Source organism: Mesoplodon mirus (genome assembly GCF_964341445.2).
Source record: "Mesoplodon mirus genome assembly, chromosome: 8".
Lineage (NCBI taxonomy): Eukaryota > Metazoa > Chordata > Mammalia > Artiodactyla > Ziphiidae > Mesoplodon > Mesoplodon mirus.
Window position 1 is genome coordinate 50613864 of NC_138984.1, and position 16933 is coordinate 50630796.

A 16933-nucleotide genomic window follows, 5' to 3' on the forward strand; every position below is an offset into this window, starting at 1 on the left:
AATAGATATGGTCAGCTGGCAGCTTTGAATTTTGATTTGAGGCATAGTAAGAGAACAAGAAAAGAAAGATGACCTTAGGAGTCATCCAGGCAGCAGTGACAACTAAAAATTCAGAAAAAAAAAAAGGGTTCTTCCTGAGTTAGAAACTGAAAGAGAAGATACAGTTCACTATACATAGGTCCAGAAAAGTAGAGTTCAGGATCCAAGGAAACACAAAATTTGAAGATAGTGGTGGTCAAAAAGTTTATAGGCAATATTCACTCAAAATAAGCCATTACATTTGATGATTAGGAGATTATTGGAGACATTTAAGATAGCAATTTCAACAGAGTAATCTGAAGGCACCCTATATATCTCTAATGTAACACTGATTATATTTACATAAATATTATTTATACATCCCTATATACCCACATATAGAGTGTACACTATGTACTGTTGGCTCCCATATATCTGCGTTTCTGTATGTATATCATAATACAAACAGTGCACACAACATGGGCTTGCCACTCAATGAATTTTCAAAGTGAACACACCCATGTAACTAGCACTCAGGTCAAGAAAAGGAACATTACTGACCACCCACAAGTCCCAACCCCCTCTCCCTCTTCCAGTAACTACCTCCTATGCACGGGTAATCAGTCATGTATCATTTTAATCCCAGAAGAGTTCACAGTCCTTGGAACTAAATAAATGCATTTAGAATACACAGATTTTGATTACAAAAGTTAGGAAGGGAAATAAAACAGAGAGACTAAAGAGAATGAGTATACACTACACTATCATGACCCAATTGCTAAAGATTTATAGTTTCTATGTCATATTGAACTTGAAATAAACTCCAGTTAAGAGATGACAGAGAAAAAGAAGATAAAATTCTTCTCTCAGTTACAACTTTGTAACATTGAACCACCTAGTACCCTTGAGAATAAGATCAAAATTAGGTAAGTAGTACCTAGAAAAAGACCAAAATATTAGTTAATTTTTTGAAATATTTATTTAAAATAGATAATTTCAGATAAGAGAAAGTCATATAGTATGTTCTGATAAACACATACAAATTAGAAAATTAAATTGGGATTCCATGCTTGTCACCCTGGAACTTGCCAATAACATTGTGATATTAACTTCCAAATGCCTTCAAACCTCCAACCCACCATACTACCAACACTGTCATTCTCAGCAGACAAACTGGTTACTTACAGAAAGAAGCAGCAGCCATGAGGTGAGATCTCCCTTAACAGCCTGCTGCAAATCTACAGCCCTTATTACATCTACACACATGTCCTCTACAGCTTCTCTCCTCTCTTTGTGGAGAACCCCATAAAGGGCAATTACTCTACTCTTGCACAGAATTTACACCATCAAATAACCTTTCTTCCTTATGTATATTCAACTACTGTCTCTCGTTTGTATTATTCCTAATGACATTTATAAATGCTTAAATTTCTCACATCTTAAAATTTGAAAAGCATTCCCTTGATTCCCACATCTCCCTCCAGTTATTTTTATCTTCTCTACATAAAAATTAATTCAAGAGACACTTTCTATATTCATTGTATCCATTTTTTCACCTATCATTTACTACGCAACTCATTTCAGTTTGGCTTCTGTTCTCATCACTCTATATAGTTTTTTTTAGTAAAGCTATTAGTGGCAGTCATGTTGCTAAACTGAAAGAAAAAAAAAACAGAAGAAAAAAAAAGACAAATAGAAAACCCATAATTCAAATATTGGGTCTAAATTCAAATATATCAGTAATACAAATGAATGTAAAGGACCCTTTTAAAACAGAAATTGTTAGACTATTTCTTTTTTTTTTAAGAAAGAGAAATCCAGGGATATGTTAAGTATAAGAAAAACACCTAAAACTAGAGGACATCAGGGGATTAAAATCATTGGAAGAAAAGAAATATATATGAGAAAAATACTAATCTAAGTTAAAGAATAGACATGTCTATATTTGACAAAATAGACTTAAGACCAACAGACACCAGTAAGTTGTTACAGTTGTTATAATTCAATATCTTTATGTTCTTAATGATATTGGGTTGCCAAAAGGTTTGTTCAGGTTTTTCCATAACATCTTAGGGGAAAACCCGAACTAACTTTTTGGCCAACCCAATATAAGCACACCAAGTATATAAAGCAAAAAGTGACACACACACAAAAAAAAAAAGACAGAAGAAGAAGAAACAGACAAATACACCATTATGGTGGGAAAGTCTAGTAAATCCTTCTCAATAACTGAAAGACCAAGTGGACACAAATCTGAAAAATAAAGGAAATTTGAATAGGATTAAATACAAAGTTTGATCCAATAGACATATAAACAATATTATACTCAATATTTGAGCATATACATGATTTTAAGTTACTAAACACTTTTTAAAAACCCAACATGCTAGACCATAAAAGAGCTCTAATGATTTTTTTTTAATGATATAAGAAAGACCACCTTCTCTGGTAAAAATTCTATTAAATTAGAACCAGATATCAAGATTTATTATAAACCTAAATTAATTAAAAATAATATAATATTGGCACTACAGCAGAATTAGTGAGGGAAGACAATGGTGAATTCAGAAACAAAATAAGATGTTGAAAAACTTGATATATGATGTGGAGAGGTGACTTCTAAAATTGGACCCATTCTTCCTATCATAAATCAAAATCAATTCCAGGAATACTGAAAATTTAAATATGAAAGCCTAAACCAAAATCTTTAGGAAAAATTTTGTAGAATATCTTTGAGACTTTCGAGTAGAGAAGACATTTTTAAGTAAGAACAGGTACAAACAATAAAAAAATTATTAACAACTTATTATAATAAAATTAGAGATGCCAGTTAATCCGCAGATACCATAAACACATCACAAACTTGACGAACATATCTGTGACACATATACTTATAAAACTACAATATCCCAAATGTAAAAATAACTCTTTACTGGAATAAACAAGCATCTTAAAGAAGAGGAAGCACAAATAACCCATAAAACATATTTTTTAAAAAAGTGCACAACCCAACCCAGCTAATAATAAAGGAACTACAAGGTAACATTACAATGAGATAACATTTTATATCCACCACAAGAGTAAAATTTAATTAACTGATTAGATTTTGTTGATTAGAATCAATACAATTTACTGATGAGAATATAGAGGAATGGGAATATCCATGGTCTGTAAATATAAGTTTAAACTGATACAACCAATTTGGAAAACAGTTTGACATTTCATTGGTAAACTGTACATGTTCTACAACCCAGTAATTTTACACCTCAGTGTATACTTCAAAGAAACTCTTGCTAACATGTACCAGCAGGCATGAACATATACGTTTGTAGAAGGACTGTCTATAATTACACAAGCAGCTACTACCCCACGTAATACTTATTAGAACAATGGTTATACAAATTGTTTTATTTGTACAAAAGAAAATAATTTCTTAGTAAAATGAATAAACTATAGCTATATGTACCATCATATTTCTCAAAATTTAATACTACATGAAAATAGCAATTAACAGAAGAATATTTGTGTGTGTGTTCAGAAATAGGAAAACTAAACAATATGGGGTTTTCAGTGATAATAAATTGGTTGTAACATCAAAAAGAAAATTAAGAAAGTTATCAATATAAAACTCACAATATCTATTACCTCTGGGCAACAAATGATTGAGATAAGGCCCACAGAAGGCACCTAAAACAGCAGTTCTCAGAGTGTGGTCTGGGGATCCTCTTAGAGTACCTGAGACACTTTCAGGCAGTCTGTGAAGTCAAACTGTATTCATAATAAGATGTTATTTGCATTTTTCCACTCTCATCCTTCATATATTTTAACTAAATCAACATTCCACAACAGACTGAATAGAAGCAGATAAAAAATCTCCTTTAAACCAGAGATTAAAAAGGTTTGCAAAAATACAAAACAATGTTACTCTTCTATTTTTGTTTTTGGAAAAAATGTTTTCATAAAGTGTGTTTTTTGTTCATTATTATGTTTAAATGAATATATTCAATTTCCAAATTTTAACTTCTTACATAATAAACATAAATAGATATAACCCACCTAAACAGAAACTTTTTGTGCTCTTCAATTATTTTTAATAGTGTAAGGAGTTCTGGTACCGAAATGTTGAAGAACCACTAGTCTATAACACTGCTATTGATAATTTGATAGGGATTGCATTGAATCTGTAGATTGCTTCGGGCAGAACAGTCATATTCACAATACTGAATCTTCCAATCCTAGAACATGGTGTATTTCTCCATCTGTTTATGTCATCTTTGATTTCTTTCATCAGTATTTTACAGTTTTCTGAGTACAGGTCTTTTGCATCCTTAGGTAGGTTTATTCCTAGCTATTTTATTCTTTTTGTTGTGATGGTAAATGGGATTGTCTCCTTAATTTCTCTTTCTCATTTTTCGTTGTTAGTGTATAGGAATGCAAGAGATTGCTGTGCATCAATTTTGGATCCTGCAATCTTACCAAATTCTTTGATTAATTCTAGTAGTTTTCTGGTGGCATTTTAAGGATTTTTTATGTATAGTATCATGTCATCTGCAAACAGTGACAGTTTTACTTCTTCTTTTCCAATTTGTATTCCTTTTATTTCTTTTTCTTCTTTGATTGCTGTGGCTCGGACTTCCAAAACTATGTTGAATAAGAGTGGCAAAAGTGGACATCCTTGTCTTGTTGCTGATCTTAGTGGAAATGCTTTTGGTTTTTCACCATTGAGAATGATGTTTGCTGTGGGTTTGTCATATATGGCCTTTATTATGTTGAGGAAGCTTCCTTCAAATGCCTACTTTCTGGAGAGTTTTTATCATAAATGGGTGTTGAATTTTGTCAAAAGCTCTTTCTGCATCTATTGAAATTATCATATGGTTTTTATTCCTTAATTTGTTAATATGGTGTATCACACTGATTGATTTGCATATATTGCAGAATCCTTGCATTACTGGGATAAATCCCACTTGATCATGGTGCATGATCCTTTTAATGTGTTGTTGGATTCTGTTTGCTAGTATTTTCTTGAGGATTTTTACATCTCTTTCATCAGTGATATTGGTCTGTAATTTTCTTTTTTTGTGATACCTTTGTCTGGTTTTAGTATCAGGGTGATGGTGGCCTCATAGAACAAATTTGGGAGTGTTCCTCCCTCTGCAATGTTTTGGAAGAGCTTGAGAAGGATGGATGTTAGCTCTTCTCTAAATGTTTGATAGAATTCACCTATGAAGCCATCTGGTCCCGGACTTTTGTTTGTTGGAAGATTTTTAATTACAGTTTCAATTTCATTACTTGTGATAGGTATTTATATTTTCTAATTCTTCCTGGTTCAGTCTTGGAAAATTGTACCTTTCCAAGAATTTGTCCATTTCTTCGAGGTTGTCCATTTTATTGGCATATAATTGTGTGTAGTAGTCTCTTATAATCCTTTGTACTTCTATGGTGTCTGTTGTGATTTATCCTTTTTAGTTTCTAATTTTATTGATTTGCACCCTCTCAGTTTTCTTCTTGATGAGTCCAGCTAAAGGTTTACCAATTTTGTTTACCTTCTGAAATAATCAACTTTTACTTTTATTGAACTTTGCTCTTGTTTTCTTCAGTTCTATTTCATTTATTTCTGCTCTGATCTTTATGACTTATTTCCTTCTACTGACTTTAGGTTTTCTTTGTTCTTCTTCCTCTAGTTGCTTTAAGTGTAAGGTTAAATTTTTTACTTGAGATTTTTCTTGTTTCTTGACGTGAGATCAAATTGCTATAAACTTCCCTTTTAGAACTGTTTTGCTGCATCCCATAGGTTTTGGGTCATCATGTTTTCATTGTCATTTGTTTCTATGTATTTTTAAATTTCCTCTTTAATTTCTTCTACAGATTCAATGAAATCCCTATCAAATTACCAATGGCATTCTTCCAGAATGAGGACAAAAAATTTTACAATTTGTATGAAAACACAAAAGACCCCAAAGAGCCAAAGAAATCTTGAGAAAGAAAAACGGAGCTGGAGGAATCAGGCTCCCCATCTTCAAACTATACTACAAAACTATGGTAATCAAGACAGTATGGTACTTGCACAAAAACAGAAATATAGATCAATGGTATAGGATAGAAATCCCAGAGATAGACCCACGCATATATGGTCACCTAAGTTATGACAAAGGAGGCAAGAACATACAATGGAGAAAAGACAGCCTTTTCAATAAGTGGTGCAAGGAAAACTGGGCAGCTACATGTAAAGAATAAAATTAGAATGCTACCAAACACCATACACAAAAATAAACTCAAAATGGATTAAAGACCTAAATGTAAGGCCAGACACTATAAAACTCTTAGACAAAAACACAGAACAAACACTCTTTGACATAAACCACAGCAAGATCTTTTGTAACCCACCTCCTAAAGAAAATAAAAACAAAAACAAACAAATGGGACCTAATTAAACTTCAAAGTTCTTGCACATCAAAGGAAACCATAAACAAGACAAAAAGACAACCCTCAGAATGGGAGAAAATACTTGCAAATGAAGTATGGACAAAGGATTAATCTCTAAAATATACAAACAGCTCATGGAGCTCAATATCAAAAAAACAAACAACCCAATTAAAAAATGGTTGGAGGGGCTTCCCTCCTGGCGCAGTGGTTGAGAGTCCGCCTGCCAATGCAGGGGACATGGGTTCATGCCCTGGTCCAGGAGGATCCCACATGCCGCGGAGCAGCTGGGCCCATGAGCCATGGCCGCCGAGCCTGCGCATCCAGAGCCTGTGCTCTGCAATGGGAGAGGCCACAACAGTGAGCGGCCTGCGTACCACAAAAAAAAAAAAAAAAAAATGGGTGGAAGACCTAAATAGACATTTCACCAGAGAAGACATACAGATGGCCAAGAAGCACTTGAAAAGATGCTCAAGATCACTAATTATTAGAGAAATGCAAATCAAAACTACAACAAGGTATCACCTCACACCAGTCAGAATGACCATCATCAAAAAATCTACAAACAATAAATGTTGGAGAGGGTGTGGAGAAAAGGGAACCCTGTTGCACTGTTGGTGGGAATGCAAATTGATACAGTCACTGTGGAGAACAGTATGGAGGTTCCTTAAAAAACTAAAAATAGAACTACCATATGACCCAGTGATCCCACTCTTGGGCATATACGCAGAGAAAACCATAATTCAAAACAACACATGTACCTCAATGTTCACTGCAACACTGTTTACACTAGCTGGGACATGGAAACAACCTAAATGCCCAATGACAGATGAATGGATAAAGAAGATGTGGTATATATATACAATGGAATATTACTCGGTCATAAAAAGGAATGAAACTGGGTCATTTGTAGAGATGTGGATGGACCTAGAGTCTGTCATACAGAGTGAAGTAAGCCAGAAAGAGAAAAACAAATATCGTATATTAAAGTATATGTGTGGAATCTAGAAAAACAGTACAGATGAACCTATTTGCAGGGCAGGAATAGAGACATAGACATAGAGAACATGTGGACACAGGGGAGAAGGGGAGGGTGGGACGAATTGGGAGATTAGGATTGACATATATACACTACCATGAGTAAAAATGATAGCTAGCGGGAATGTGCTATAAAGCACAGGAAGCTCAGCTCCGTGCTCTGTAACAACCTAGATGGGTGGGATGGGTGGAAAGTGGAGGGAGATGCAAGAGGGAGGGATATAGGTATACATATAGCTGATTCACTTCATTGTACAGCAGAAACTTACACAACACTGAAAAGCAATTACACTTCAATAAAAAAAAAATACTGCTAATGTTCTATTTCTTAAACTCAGTATGGGTACATATTTTTTCATTTTATGATTCTTATTTTTAAAATATGTACACATTTATACACTTTCCTATATGTATGAGGTAAATCAAAACAACATTTTTTTAAGTTTTTCTAAACCACTGATTAGTCTTCATGCATACATACTGTGGTATAATGTTCTTAAACATAAGATAGCTTGGCTGAGAAAAGAACACCCAGACACATACACATACACATAAATGTAACTCAATGCTAAAAAACAAACAAAAAAACAAGCTTATTAATAATACTGACACTAAATATAGAAGTATTTTTCTGTTGATAATGACATACTCTATTTCACAACTCAACACCCTATACAAGAGAATAAATTTAGTTTGCTTATTAATTCACTCTAGTAAATTGATACACTCTCAGTAACAGTGTCTGTTTTTTTAGTTGATCATAGAAGTATTTCCTGATTGCTAACTGATAGCAAGTCCCCAAAGGACAAATATCATGTTAGTTTCTTCTTTGAGACTATATTTTTCTCAGAGCACCAACGATGCAAAAAATCCTGATCACCTAGGTCGATGAACTGTATTCTTAAAATCACAATGTGTTTGTGATATACCTAAATGATCACTTGAGGAATCATCTCCAGTCATAAAAGAAAATATATGTGTAAACTAAGAAACACTAATCCCTTGAGATGCTCCATCAAAGGGGGGTTCCAGGGTTTCCCTAGTGGTGCAGTGGTTGAGAGTCTGCCGCCGATGCAGGGGACACAGGTTCGTGTCCGGGAAGATCACACATGCCGCGGAGCGGCTGGGCCTGTGAGCCATGGTCACTGAGCCTGCGCATCCGGAGCCTGTGCTCCGCAACGGGAGAGGACACAACAGTGAGAGGCCCAAGTACCACAAAAAAAAAAAAGGGGGGGGTGGTTCCAAGGTCACATAAGTGTAGGAACAAGGAACATACAAGTTAAATATTGAAGGCCCTAAGAGGGTCTATGTGAAGAAACATGTTTACAAAACTTATTAGGTAACAAAGTATGTATTCAAACATATTTTTGACCGATGCTCCAGTTACACATTAGTGAACAAAAGAGATACATATGGTCCCTACCCTCAAGATGCTGAAAGTGAGCAAGACAGTTGTGAAACATATAAACAACTATAATCCTCTGAAAGTGATCAAGACAGTCGTGAAACATATAAACAAGTATAATCCTAATTATAGCTTGTGACTAATGTTATGAAGCAAAATCCCAGGGTAATAGGGATAGAATAAGATAGTTACACAGCTAGAAATGGCACAAGGGGGAGATACATAGAAAGGGACTTCAGGAGATGACCATAAGCTAGACACCAATCAGAAAATGCCCAGAACATCTGGCAGCTAAGCAACAATCAGAACATTTTGAAACTAAACAGACTTGCTCAGGCCACTACCGCAGAAAAATGGATATAAGACCTGCATTCAGCCTTGGGAGATCTATAAGATAATGGCCCCTGAAACTGCATTCCTGCATATAGCCAAGACAGGAATATAGGTGAAAGGGAAAGAAACTAGGTGAAAGGGGACATTATATGGATACCTGAGATGAGTTACCATATTTTAGTATATGTTACCACCCTTGTGCTAATATACGTATGATTTAAATAGTGCCATGACAGCCCCAGTTAAACAGTATGGGGTCAAAGGAAGAAATAATGATGTAAGCCTTGACATCTACCCAAAAGTGAGGCAGAGGGTGGTATTCTTTGATTATAAAAATGTAGCCCTCTTTGTCCTCAGGGCTGTGCTCCCTTGCCTGCCTGCTTGTATGTCTCACAGGCATCCTATGCTAATAAACTCACTCTTTGCCTGTCACTTTGCCTCTTGCTCAATTCTTTCTGCACTGAGACAAAAGAACCTGAGCTTCAGTAAATTCTGAGACCAGCTGTGTGGTTTCAAAAAGACTGTGGGTTCGAGTCCCTTCCTAAGTCAGGGATTGTGGGTTTAAGTCCCAATCTGAAGGTGCAGCTGGGTCTGAGTCCCATCTAAGAAGTGTGGTATCAAGAGTACTAAGATGGAAGCTAATTGGAGGGAGAAAGCCATCTATTACTGATTGAGTGGTCAAGCACCCAATCAGACCCAAGGTACCTCTGAGTAGGTGACAAAATGAAACCTAAGGATGAGAAGAACTCAGTCGTGTGAACACTAAGGAAAGTCACACTGACAGAGAACACTGTGTATACAAATCTGATCAGGACAGGAGAGAGCTGGCAGGTTAGAGAAACTGAAAGAAGGCAGGTATGGCTGGAGCCTCATGAATGAGTGAATGCCAGGAGCTAATACTTAAGGGATAGTCTGTTGTCGACCATACCATGCAAAACTAAGGTAAGGGGCTTCCCTGGTGGTGCAGTGGTTGGGAGTCCGCCTGCCAAGGCAGGGGACGCAGGTTCGTGCCCCGGTCCGGGAGGATCCCACATGCCGCAGAGTGGCTGGATCCGTGAGCCATGGCCGCTGAGCCTGCGCGTGTGGAGCCTGCGCTCCGCAACGGGAGAGGCCACAACAGTGAGAGGCCCGCATACCGCAAAAAATAAAAATAAAAATAAAAAATAAGGTAAGGAGGTTGAATTTTATTCTAAATGTACTGTGAAGGACTTTGAAGTTGTGATCTGCTATGCCATGATAGGTTTTATGTCTTTTTAAAGAGCATTGAATTTTTTTTGGACAGAAACAAATGTAGAATATGAGAGGCTGAGTGAGAGACAATAGCAATAGAATAGACAACACAAGACCTAATAATGTCTTTAACTACTACTTGTTAAACATATATTTGAAAATGCAATGTTAGCACTTTTCAATCTCTAAAGTGTACCGCTGCAATCAAGTTAATGACTTCTATTAAAACTAATGTGCGGGCTTCCCTGGTGGCGCCGCCGTTGAGAGTCCGCCTGCCGACGCAGGGGACACGGGTTCGTGCCCCGGTCCGGGAGGATCCCACATGCCGCAGAGTGGCTGGGCCCGTGAAACATGGCTGCTGAGCCTGCGCGTCCGGAGCCTGTGCTCCACAACGGGAGAGGCCACAATAGTGAGAGGCCCACGTACCGCAAAAAAAAAAAAAAATAAATAATAATAATAATAATAATAATAATAACTAATGCGCTATAAAGCAAGTCTATTATTTTAGACCACAAGCTAAGGAATCTGTGAACTTAAAATGACATACTGACTGGCCAAGTGGCTGAGTATCAAAGATGGCAATTTTGAAACTGTTCAAAAGTGATGCACTAAGGTTAATTTTCCAACTTGGATCATCTAATTTGCTAAAACATCAGAACCCAGAGAAAGGTTTCATCATGCCCCTGGATACCCAAAGGAGTCCAATAAACTTTTCCAAACCTCTTTGCCTAAGGAGCAACAACAAGAATCCTTAAGTCCTCTATTTACTTTTATAAAGGTATGAGTAGCTAAAGATTGTCTCCTATCAAAGGATAATATAGAATACTTCTTGACTAACAAAACATCTCCAGGCCAGCTCAGAAAGGATATCAAGGCTTCCTAGGTCACAGCATTGTGACTAGCAGTCAATGTCCATACTATTCATTTTGTTAGATACTTACCAAGGAAGATCCTAAATCTGTTTCTAAATATTAGTAACATCTTAAACTTAAATTCCAAGTAAAAAAAAAAAAACTTGAGATTCCTTTATATCATGTTGTAACTGAGGACTGAAAAAGAAAACTATTTTTAATGGGAATGGTTTTTAAGACAAAATACCTTTTCTTTTTCTTTTATCTTTTCCACCTTTTTACTTAAGATGAAAGTCAGCCAGACTTGCTAAACTTGCAGAATGATTATATTACAATGAAGCAGAGAAAATTCAATAATAAGTAGGTCTAAGTGGAGTTATGAAAATTTATGCTGTTCAACTTTTAGTATCCAATTATTTTTAAAATAAGAATAGTTGATTGCCACTTTTACTTTTTTACTTTAGAAACAATTCTGTTAAAATATTTGATTACTTTTTATGTGCTGAGTTGGAGGAAAAAGAAACCTAACTACCTAATGCACTATTTATAAACAACACCTATAATGTTTAAGAACAAAAACAAAGACAAAATTTGATAATGATTTCACAGAAAGGCCAACATATTTATAATATGTGCTAAGTACATTAACAAAATGAAAATGAAGAACTAGATACCTATTCCTTAAAGAATAGCTTATATATATAGGAAGGAATAAGATTAGTTCCATTGTTTAGATTTGTATTAAATTTGTGTTAAATTCATTGACATAATAGTTCCACTTTAAATGGAAAATTCTAACAAGTCACCATATACTAAAAGAGAAAAATCTACTAAGTATGTAAACAAAAATAACAATGTAATTAATAATTTATTGGCTATGAATTCACAGGTAGAAATCAGATTTTAATTTCTCCTTGACAATGTCTCCTGATTAGGATTTATGAGTTATGGAAATAGCTGTTAAAACCCACTATATTAAAATGTAAACTACTAAAACTCAAACTGCATACAGTTTATGCATGCCACTCAGAGTACAGGTGATCCTAATACTCTAGTTAAACTTAGAAAGTAATTTGTATAAATAGCACACTCTAGTTTGTAGCATAAAAAAATGAAGGGGAGTTTAAAAACAGGTAAATTTATGAAAATATTATAGAGCTAAAACATTTTTGATTACCATTTAAAGTGCAGAAATTTCATTAGTAAGATTGATGATGATTTACTGAAATGATTAAACCTTTAAAACTTTTTGAGTAGAAGCCTCCCCCACTGCACAGCCACTTTCCTGATAATAATATTTTAGGTCATTGCCTGAAATAAAAACACATAAAATATGTGGGAAAGCAGTGACATTTCTACTTCTTATTCATGTAGTTTAGTTTACTTTCCTTTACTGTATATTAATTTAGTGGTTACAATCTAATTAACATTAGCAGACAGCAACAGGCAGGTAAAGAAAAAACCTGAAACAAAGGTCACTATAATTCAGAGACAGTTTTAAAAGCATTAGGTAATTAGTCAAACTTACAGAATTGTGAAGAGTGGCTTAATGCCTGCCTGATAAAGGGAACAAATTTATTTTGCTCCACACAATTAAAGCTGTGTTAAAAAAAATGTTTAAAAAAGAAAAACTTTTCTTAGTAGAATAGGGAGGTATTTTTCCAATGGAAATAATGCATAATGAAAAGAAATATCTTTATCTGTTGCATTACATAGATTTTGCTCTCAGAACCAACTTAAATGCATTTTAGAATAGTTAAAAATAAAATCTATCAACAATGAAGCAATAAAATAGCAAAAGCAAACAGCATTTACAAATATTGTGGGCACCTGCCTTTTTATGGTCACAACCTGTACCCCTCCAGCACACCACCATCTCAAACACACACACACAAACACAGACACACACACCCTTATTATTCAAATTCCTCTTTCTCTAGGGGTTCTATGCCACGTGATAAGATTTACATGGGCTGAGCTTGCTCTTCCTACCCAGACTACAGGAGTGAAAAGGAGCAAGGTCTGTTAATCCCATTGATCCTCATCTACCCAATCAGAGACTTCCCCCCACTCTCCTGTTACAACTATAGGGAAAGGTGTATTCCTTCTATAGGAATTTCTAAGCTGGTAGAATATACATATAAACTGTTGATGGTCATCTTATCACTAAGTAAGAACAACATGTTTGATTCCCTGGTGACAGAGCAAGAAATTATGTTAAGGGCACAGTTCTGAGATAGAGTTGGCATGGCTTATAAAAGGCAGTTTTGTCAGTATATAAGATACGTATTCTGGAATTTCAGGATGTTGTTCTTAAGGATATAAGAGCTGTGCTCTGCCACCACCTGAGGCTTCTCACAACCCGGCAAGACCTCAGTCTGCCCAGGCAGAATACCATCGCAGTCACACTTAGCATATCTTCTGCGGATAAAACAGAGACTAAAGAAGCTACTCCCACTTAGCAGACTCCAACAAGATGTGTTCTGAGAACTTTTTTTTTTATTAATAGATGTTTATTGGAGTATAATTGCTTCACAATACTGTGTTAGTTTCCATTGTACAACAAAGTGAATCAGCCATATGCATACATATATCCCCATATCCCCTCCCTCTTGAGCCTCCTTCCCACCCTCCCTATCCCACCCCTCTAGGTCATCACAAAGCACCTAGCTGATCTCCCTGTGCTATGCTGCTACTTCCCACTAGCTATTTTACATTTGGTAGAATACATATATTGATGTTACTCTTACCTCACCCCAATTTCCCCCTCCCCACCCTGTGTCTTCAAGTCCATTCTCTATATCTATGTCTTTATTCCTGCCCTGCTACTAGGTTCATCAGTACCATTTTTTTTTCTAGCGTCCATATATATGTGTTAGCATATGGTATTTTTTATCTTTCTGATTTAGTTCACTGTGTATGACAGACTCTAGGTCCATCCACCTCACTACAAATAACTCAATTTCATTTCTTTCTATGGCTGAGAAATATACTATTGTATATATGTGCCACATCTTCTTTATCCATTCATCTATCAATGGACATTTAGGTTGGTTCCATGTCCTGGCTATTATAAATAGTGCTTCAGCGAACATTGTGGTACATGTATCTTTTTGAATTATGGTTTTCTCAGGGTATATGCCCAGTAGTGGGATTGCTGGGTCATATGGTAGTTCTATTTTTAGTATTTTAGGGAACCTCCATACTCTTTTCCATAGTGGTTTTATTAATTTACATTCCCACCAACAGTGCAGGAGTGTTCCCTTTATACCACACACATATGGTCACCTAATTTACAACAAAGCAGGCAAGAACATACAGTGGAGAAAAGACAGCCTCTCCAATAAGTGGTACTGGGAAAACTGGACACCTACATGTAAAAGAATGAAATTAGAACATTACCTAACACCACACACAAAAATAAACTCCAAATGGATTAAAGACCTAAATGTAAGACCAGACACTATAAAACTCTTAGAGGAAAACAGAGGAATATCTGTCTTTGACATAAACCACAGCAAGATCTTTTTTTGAACCACCTCCTAGAGTAATGGCAATAAAAACAAAAATAAATGGGACCTAATTAAACTTAAAAGCTTTTGCACAGCAAAGGGAACCAAAAACAAGATGAAAAGACAACCCTTAGAATGAGAGAAAATATTTGCAAATGAAACAATGGACAAAGGATTAATCTCCAAAATATACAAACAGCTCGTGGAGCACAATATCAAAAAACCAAACAATTCAATTAAAAAATGGGTGGAACACCTAAATAGACAATTTACCGAAGAAGACATACAGATGGCCAAGAGGTACATGAAAAGCTGCTCAACATCACTAATTATTAAAGAAATGCAAATCAAAACTACAGTGAGGTATCACCTTACACCGGTCTGCGTGGCCATTATCAAAAAATCTAGAAACAATAAATGTTGAGAACTTTTTTTGAAAAAGTATCCTTTAAGATCATCACAGTAAAATGTAATTTGTCTAAGATTTATGTATTAGAATACTTACCTTTGTCAAGTCTCTAACACAGCCCTATGCAGAGAATGGAATGTCTGTTTCCAAAAGAAAAGAAATATCTCATTTAAAATACTATTGGTACTCCAATAAAGATGTTAAAAAATAAATAAATAAAATAAAATAAAATACTATTGGTAGCAAGACTAGAGGTAGTGTTTGTAGGTGCTTTTGTAGCCTTCTGGCAATGGAATCAACTCAGTCTCTCCTATTCCCAGTGAGCTGATATTATCCTCTGACATCAGAATAAATTACTCTCTACTGACCCGTCAGAGATTTCCATCCATCTTTATTTTTGCACACAGTATTTATTCCCTTTCTAGAATTTTCTTAATTTTTATGCTGCTTTTTTCACCTGGAACTTTTTCAACAATCACTTCTCTGTTACTGTCCTCCAAGGTAAAGGTCATTGCTTTATTCTGTGTTCCTACAGTACTATCATCATATTTTTGAACTATTACTCACCTTTGTGCATTGTAATTTATCTGATTTCATATTTGTGTTTCCCTAGCTTTTTGCATATATTGTCATGTAATATAGACTCAATTTATATTAGTTGAATGAATAAATGAGTCATCCTTTGCAAGTATGTTTTTAAAATTTAAAGAATTCAATAGAATATAAAAATCAACAGGACATATAAAGAATAAAGAATTTAGTTGTGCCATAGAGAATTAATCTGAAAAAAAATCCTTAAACTTATTAATTATAAAGTTGGATTTCACAAGAATTTTAATGTCAGAGCCTATTAGTAGAGCATTTTATCTTCAAGATGTTTAAAATGCCCTGAAAGGAACGCTATAAATGATAAATACTAAATATTATACAGTTAATTACTAGGCATGAATAACAGAAATATTAGAAGCAATTAAAAATAACAGAAGATTGTAACAATTATAATATACAGTGGAGAATGTTTGCAGATGACATGATATTATACATAGAGAATCCTAAAGATGCTACCAGAGCTAATCAATGAATTTGGTAAAGTAGCAGGATACAAAATTAATGCACAGAAATCTCTTGCATTCCTATACACTAATGATGAAAAATCTGAAGGTGAAATTAAGGAAGCACTCCCATTTACCATTGCAACAAAAAGAATAAAATATCTAGGAATAAATCTACCTAAGGAGACAAAAGACCTGTATGCAGAAAATTATAAGACACTGATGAAAGAAATTAAAGATGATACAAATAGATGGAGAGATATACCATGTTCTTGGATTGGAAGAATCAATACTGTGAAAATGACTCTACTCGCCAAAGCAATCTACAGATTCACTGCAATCCCTATCAAACTACCACTGGCATTTTTCACAGAACTAGAACAAAAAATTTCACAATTTGTATGTAAACACTAAAGACCCCGAATAGCCAAAGCAATCTTGAGAAAGAAAAACGGAGCTGGAGGAATCAGGTTCCCGGACTTCACACTATAATACAAAGCTACAGTAATCAAGACAGTATGGTACTGGCACAAAAACAGAAATATAGATCAATGGAACAGGATAGAAAGTCCAGAGATAAACCCAGGCACATATGGTCACCTTATCTTTGATAAAGGAAGCAAGAATATACAGTGGAGAAAAGACAGCTTGTTCAAATAAGTGGT